The following is an 8,159-nucleotide window of genomic DNA, read 5'->3' on the forward strand; positions in this document are numbered from 1 at the left end:
TCGAGAAAAAGTCACCATGACGACGAAGCAATGTTTAGAATTGAATTTACATAAATAAACTGTTGCAAGCACGTGTTTTGTATTTACATAGGGCTACACAGAATTACTTAAGGTACATTCAAAACTGATGCATGTGTATAATTTTCGCGACCCACTGAGAAGATCCGGCGAGAAACTCAGTGGGCTGTGTCTGAGAGTTAATTTACTCGTCGAGCCCTTCGTCGGGTTCGACGAGAACGGTGACCGGACATATGTTCAATGTCAGCACTTCCATTCCCACAATATGGGCATTTATCATCTTCAACTATACGCAATCTTTTCAAATGAGTGGGCACATAGCAATGTTCAAATCTTAATCTGTTAATTACAGTTATCTGCTTGCGAAAGCTTAGTGTGGTTTTGGCATACCAAGGTTTGGTGGGCGGCGTCTTTTGTATACCGGTATACCATTTAGCCTTAAATTCAGTTGCTTTTTTCCAGTATTCCAACCAAAGTTGCTTCAGTGAAACGGAGAATTCAGCATGGAAATCTGTATATGGAACTTTGAGGAGTGCGGAGTGATCAATGTCAGGATTTCCAGTGGCAGCCCGGTCAGTTTTTTCATTGCCCGTAATTCCGAAATGTGAAGGTACCTATTTGAACGTTACCAATCTTTGTTTACAATACAATTTATAGATTAATTCCTTAATGTCATACACAATATAGCTTAAGTTAAATTTGCTAGATTTATTTTCTAGAGCATTTATTGTACTCATAGAATCAGTCAAAATCAATAGGTTATTTATGTTTAACAACTCAAAATGTAACAGAGCCCGATAAATAGCATAGCATTCAGCTGTAAAGATACTGCAGTTATTGTTTATCTTAAAACATTTAGTTAATTTTAATTGAGGCAGATGTTACACTATTGTCAGTTTTACTACCATCTGTATATAAAGTATAAAAAATTGTATTTTCTAAATATTGTAATAGTTTTATCTGTGAGTCTGTTTTTTGAGAACAAATTAGTATGTCATTATTAATGACTTCATATGGTATAGAATATATAGGCCATATCAAAGACTTATACATATTTACAGTTAGTCTATTTGTTTGTGCAGTAATTATTAATAGATCTGGTAAATACCCAGCAAAAAGTTGATCGGTTTTTATATGACTTTCGCCTGCTCTCTGTAGAGCCTGACCTGGAGCTATGCTATTCAAAATCAATTTATTTTCAGCTGTTAATATTTTTAAACAGAACCATTTAGCAATTTCTAGACGTCGCAAAAATAAAGGTTGAATACATGTTTCAGTTTCCATTGCTATGACTGGAGTTGAACACATAGCTCCTGAAATGATTCGAAGTGCTTTATTTCGTATTACGTCTAGTTTTCTCAAAAGAGTTACATTTGTGTTCATATAGGCTAATGCACTATAATTGAAATGACTACGAACAGTACTTTTGTAGAGCATAGAAAGGGTTTGAGGATCAGAACCCCAATGGATACCAGTGATCTTAAGATATTGAGACCCTTTGAAGCATTTTTGATTATATATTTAATATGATCTTCAAATTTTAGTCTTGGATCAAGCCACACACCTAAAAATTTATGTTTATCAACCCAAGGGAGAGGGCAATTATTGTACATAACTGAGCTATTACATTTAAAATCTTTTTTTGTAAATACCATAGCACCATTTTTACTGGAGCTGATATCCAGATTGAGTTTCAATTTATAAAGGTTATATAAATTTGACAAAGCTATATTCAAGTTATGAACAGCAATATTAATATCCTTATTGATTGTATATATTAAAAGATCATCAGCAAATTGAAGAAACTTTATATTTGACATAGATAAATATTTAGAAATTTGACTGGTATAAATATTATACAACAAAGGTGAGATGGTAGCACCTTGCATTGTGCCCTTAAAAACATACCTGGGACCAAATAGGTTGTTATTATATCTTACATACATTGATCTTTCATATAGAAAATTAAATACCCATTTACAGATTTTACCTGGAATTTTGATTTCACTAAGTACTTGGATTAAAATTGATGGAGTTACATTGTCAAATGCTGCTTGAACATCAAGGAAAGCACCAACTGTAGCTGAATGACTGAAAAAGGAATTCCTGATGTCTGCAATGAAGCTAGTAAAACTCTCTACTGCACTACATCCTTTTCGGAAACCAAACTGTTGTTGAGGTAAAAAATCATTGTGTTCTACATAATAGTTTAATCTCGTTTTTAACATAAATTCAAACAATTTTCCAATGCAAGATGATAGAGATATAGGTCTATAAGAATTACAGTCAGTGCTTGGTTTATCAGGCTTAAGTATAGGAATGACACATTGTGTCTTCCATGAATCAGGTATAATTTGTCTATCCCATAATAAGTTATAAATATTCAAAAGAATTTGTTTAGCTGAAGGATGCAGATTGCGAATAACCACATAAGGAAAATCGTCAAGTCCAGATGTAGAGTCTTTTCTAGATTTGAGAGCTAATTGAAGCTCCTGCCATGTAAAAGGATTGCATAGAAATTGAGCATTATCTGTTCCAGTTTGATTAAAATAATAATTTAGTTGATTCAAATCTATTTCTTTTTCAGGAGGCATTAGTGGTGCAAACTTATCTAAGAAAGAAGGAATCCATTCATCATTTTTAGAACGACTTTGAGATGTAATACGTTTAAATCTACGGATAAAATTCCATATAATACCAACTGGCGTGTATCTATTGAAGGAGTGACAAAGATTTCTCCACCCATTCTTTTTTTTTTCTAATATTAACTTTTTCTTTTTAGAATCAGCTTTTTTGTACTCAATATAATTATATAGTGTTGAATCTTGCCTATACAAATTTAGAGCTAGCTTGCTATTATAAACAGCTTCTTTACATTGTTCATCCCACCAGGGAACAGGTTTTGGAATAATTTGAGAAATTGTTCTATTAACTACAGGTATGCACATATCTTTCAAAAATTTTAAATTATCGCAAAATTTATTATACTTAGTTAATGGGTCTATTCTAATCTATTAAGGAAAAGTTTTCAAAAATTTGTTCAGACTCTATAATATTTTTTCCAGTCTGTCTTTTTATATAAATATTTGGTTAAAGGTTCACCTATAGCATACTTCTCGACAGAAGTGTAAATATCAGTCACTGTGGGATAGTGGTAGCTACCCATAGGGTCATCGTGAACTTTCCATATACATAATGGAGCTAATACTGGACTAACGCAAGTAATGTCAATGGCAGATTTATTACAATTAGGTCTGCCTACAGTGGTTGGGGAACCTGTGTTCATAATACATAAATCCTGTGGATCTAAAATTTCTAGAATGTCTTTGCCTCGAGTAGTATTAGAAAAACAACCAAAAGCAATATTATGAGCATTTAAATCGCCAGCAAATATCATAGGTCTTGGAGTGTCATTAATGATTTCTCTAAGTCTTCTCCCTCTAAAGTGTCTACACTCATTATTTGGAGGGGCATAAGCACATAAAATAGAAATATTACCCAAATCAGTTTTTAAAATTATGCAAACTGTTTGAAGAAAATCATAATATGGTGTATGTCTCTTTTAACCACCTTTCATTTAATAAACAGATATCTATATTATTATTAACTAAAAAATGTATTGAAAGGGGTTTTTTGTTTAACAATCCTTCAACATTAAATTGTGAGATTCTAATAAAGAAACTTGTCCATGTTTGAAACTATTAATTAAAATATTTTTGATGGCCTCGTAATTAATTGGAATATTTGAATTACCTAGAGTTACTAATGCTCCAACCAAACCCTTTAGGACGTAATCATTATTAATAATAATAATAATAATAAATTGACACCTGTTCCATAGTGCGACGATTCCTTACATCCACTACTCAAACCCCTACAACACTACACAATGAACCAACTCACTTGGCGTAAGCCCGTGCTAGGTTCACACTTACCAGCATTAGCTGAGGAAAAAAATATATCCATAACCCATAATAATAATAATAAAAATCATTTATTGCCTTTCACATCACAGAAAATAAAATGGAATACAAATAAAAGAAAAGAAAAAAAAAAGAGAAAAAGGCAAAAGGAGGTGGCTCAGCTATTGCTGTTCGAGGTTGATAAATCGAACAGCGCTGATTTTCAGTCACCCCCGTTTCCCCCTGGTTCTTTGCGGGAATGAAGGCTAATTACGTGTGTACATACTTAGAATATGGTATAAATTAGTAAAACTAGTAAATAATAAAAATTTAAGAAAAAAAAACAAAACAAAAATCAAATAAAATTGTGAACCCGAATACAAAACATAATAAGCACACAGTAACATCACCCCGTAGGCAGCCCACAACGAAACAACAAATAAAATAAAATAAAATAAAGCACGATTATACTATTACTAATACTGGCAAGCAACACAACATTTACACGTGTACATTAAAAACAAATAAAAATAACTTTAATAAAAGGAAGTTTTCACAAGCAAGAATTAAACTAGTTACTATAAATACTATAAATTAAATTAGTTTTTGTGAATCCAAAAGAAATGTTTTTAAACGATTAATAAAGCCATGCTTTGTTACAATGTGACGAATAGGTGGTGGGAGATCGTTCCAGCAATGCGTAGCTGCGTATTTAAACGCTCCCCGAAAAGCAGCTGTTTTATATTTGGGCGTCAACAATGGCTTAACAGCAGCTCGTGAGCCATACCTGTACTGAGTGCTTCTCCAATCTAACTTCTCATACAAGTACCTAGGTTCATGTGTCGAAATCACTCCAAACAGTAAGACTGCTAAGTGCAACCTTCTTCTAGCTGCCATTTTCAATATATTGTGATCATTTAAATAGGGCGTTATGTGTCCTCTCACAGGAATGTCAAAGCAATACCTGGCACAGGCATTTTGAATGCGTTGTATTAATTTTTCAGTTCTCGAGAGTAAACAGGGACCATAAACAGTATCACAGTAATTTAATTTCGACAAAACTAGACTATCGATACGCAACTTCCTAATGTGTACTGGTCACGCGCGGATTTAGTAATGGGATGCTAATGAATTATTGGGATGGCGCCACCTTTGGAGTTTGTCAGTTACTAATTACCGCGAGCGTAATTTAATCCAAAGCGTGGTGTTAGCTCCCGATCGATAACGCTTCACCGCTAGCTGCCTAGATGGCGGCACATGTACCGTAGTGCATGTAGTGCTTGTGCTTACGAAAAGCTACGTGAGCTTCGCCCCCCTCCCGCCGCCCGCGTGCTTCCATCGCCGAAGCCCGCACCACAGTCACTGGCAAGGTCTACAGGTGAGTGCAAGTTCTTTTAATTTATTGCCATTTTATTGCTGCTTCCGTGTAATCATTCGCCCGCCCGCTCGCTTATGTGTATTTAATTTATATCTTTAGTTTGATTACTAGCTTTTATTTACCGCTATATAGTTTTACCGCTCCGCTAATTATAAGTGACAAACATTTGTCACATACCGCTTAGGACGGCTATTTACACGCCTTTCTACAACCCCGCTTTATATGCTCCCGCCGCAGGAGGGCTATTTACACGCCCCCTTGCTACCCCATAGTTTGGTCCTGCGAGCCTGGATTAGATCCAGCTTAAATTTTAATTAAAATTAGAATTAATTTATGATTACCCCCATTCGCCATTTTGTTACAGTATTGTATTGTATGTAAAAGTTAATTACATTCATCGCTATTAATAATAACTCGTAACCGCATATTGAATTATATTTATTAACGTAGTTCATTTAGTGTTATTTTTTAGTCAGTTATTTCATAACTTCATTATGGAAAATAGACAACTAAAGAAACTTATCGCGAAGAATAATTTAGTATTTGCACAAATTAATGATTTATATAATAAATCAAAAAATATTTCGGAGTTTGATTCGGAATTAATCGAAACTTTTCTTGCCGAATCAGAATCGATTGATGACATGCGTTTTAGATTTGAAAGCAATTTGGATGATATCAATGATTTAAATTTAAAGCAAAACCCCGAAGTTGAGCCTGAATACGCAGCTTTATCGTCTTTTGACACGTTATATAATTACGTAAGACGCGCTCGTAACAAAATTAAAGTTGGTAATTCGTCAAATGTAATGAGAACTACCGCCGCCATAAATGTAACATTGCCAACAATTTCACTTCCTTCCTTTGACGGACGCTCTCTTGAAGGATGGGAAACATTTTACCAGGCTTTTAAAGCTAACATTCACGATAACCCGCAACTGTCTGATGCGCAACGTGTGCAGTATTTAATGGACAAATTAACACATAGTGCATTAAAGTTAACCGCTGGTATAATACCCACAGGTGAAACTTATAATATTATTTGGTCGAATCTAATTAGTAAATATCAGGATAAACGAGCTTTAGGATGTCATTATCTGAATAATATATTAGATTTAAAAAATTGTTCACCTACCGCAAATAGTTTAAATATGTTCATTGAAAAAATTTCATCTTCGATTGCCGCTTTAAAACAATTAAATTTACTCAATTTAACTGATTTTATTTTATTACAATGCTCACTGAGAAGGTTGGATGCTCAAACGTTACATTCTTTTGAAGCATCGGTTCGTGGTATTGAAATACCCACAACTGAAATGTTTATTAAATTCATACAGGATCAGATTAAAATATTAGAACGCTCTGCACCGAAATGTAACATAGAGAAATCTAAAAATCATAAATCTTTTATTTCTAATAGTTATAATGACCCAGTCCGCACTGAAAGGGTTAACAAACCGGTTTCGTGCACAGGTAGATCCTTATCTACGTGCGATCTTTGCTCGAGCTCGCACCACACGCAGTTATATCGTTGTAATGAATTTAAAAATATGATTTCACCGCAAGCACGTTATGATTTTATTAAATCGAACAAGGGTTGCATAAATTGTTTAAGCTTATCGCATACATTAAAAGCATGTCAATCAAAGTTAACATGCAATAATTGTAAGAAATATCATCATACTTTATTGTGTTTTGGTAATAAACGGGCGAATCGAAATAGGAAAAGCGTACCCAGTCCATCGAATGACTACGCTGACATGGACAGGCAGGTCAGTCGGTCGCAGGTACATGGAATTCCGAGTGATGCCGCGCGGTCCGATTACGGTCGGTCCCAGGTTCAATCTCAACCTGTTGTTCAGTGTTACGATCATCATGATGCCGCTTCGAATACTTGTTCACACCCTAACAAAGCGATACAACAACAAAATAATACGACCGCTACCACGTTGACTCACAGTTCGGAAATAAAATCGAATAGTAATATTTTATTATCAACCGCTCAAATATACGCTCACTCGAATAAAGGGGAACGTAAAATAGTTAGATCTTTAATAGATAATGGTTCCCAAAATAATTTAATAACTGTCAATTGTTGTAAATTACTTAAATTACCGATTATACCTTTAAATAATTCTTATATTAGAGGTATTGGATTAACCGCTCGCCCGATTCACGGATATGTTTATTTAAATATTGAATCTAGATTTTCTCCTAATAAATATTATATTCACGCTTTAGTAGTAGACTGTATTACAGATAAATTACCCGCTTATTTTATAAATTCCTCAAATATGAATCATATACGTAATTTACCGCTTGCCCATTCAAATTGGAACGTTCCAGGTGTGATTGATATGGTGTTAGGTGCTCAGTTATTTCCATATATATACTTAGGTAATCGTATAGATACTGGCTCACTAGCGCCACCTGCCGTGGAAACAACCTTCGGTTATGTTCTTATGGGTGACGTACCTGAAGTGAGTTACACCGGCATTATGAAACCGCAACATGATAATTTTTCTGTTATAAATGATAATAATACCTCTTTGTGACTATCTAGTACAGTTTATATTGATAATCCACCCGCTTTCGAAAATACTAAAATTCATTCTGCATTCACTTTAAATAAAACTTTCTCATCTATAACGCATAAAGACCTTGAGTCATTTTTACATAAATTTTGGGAATTAGAGGAGATTCCTCATGAGCGTCATCTTAGCCCTGAGGAAGCCGAGTGTGAAAACAAATATATTTCTACAATTACCCGCGATAATGATGGCCGATATACGGTTGAGTTACCATTTAGTAGAAATCCCGCCGACCTGGGCAAGTCTTATACTGTTGCTCACCGCCGTTTT

The 8,159-nt window shown here is 34.4% G+C and overlaps 1 long non-coding RNA gene across 1 annotated transcript; it reads left to right on the top strand.

Moving 5' to 3' along the window:
* The first annotated feature begins 2,097 nt into the window (after positions 1-2,097).
* Positions 2,098-2,754, top strand: LOC134201682 (uncharacterized). Its single transcript, XR_009977023.1, has 2 exons — positions 2,098-2,197; positions 2,606-2,754. It is a non-coding gene; the product is annotated as an uncharacterized LOC134201682 (long non-coding RNA).
* Positions 2,755-8,159: the final 5,405 nt, after the last annotated feature.

This window comes from Bombyx mori, chromosome W, assembly GCF_030269925.1.
Source record: "Bombyx mori chromosome W, ASM3026992v2".
Taxonomy (NCBI): Eukaryota; Metazoa; Arthropoda; class Insecta; order Lepidoptera; family Bombycidae; genus Bombyx; species Bombyx mori.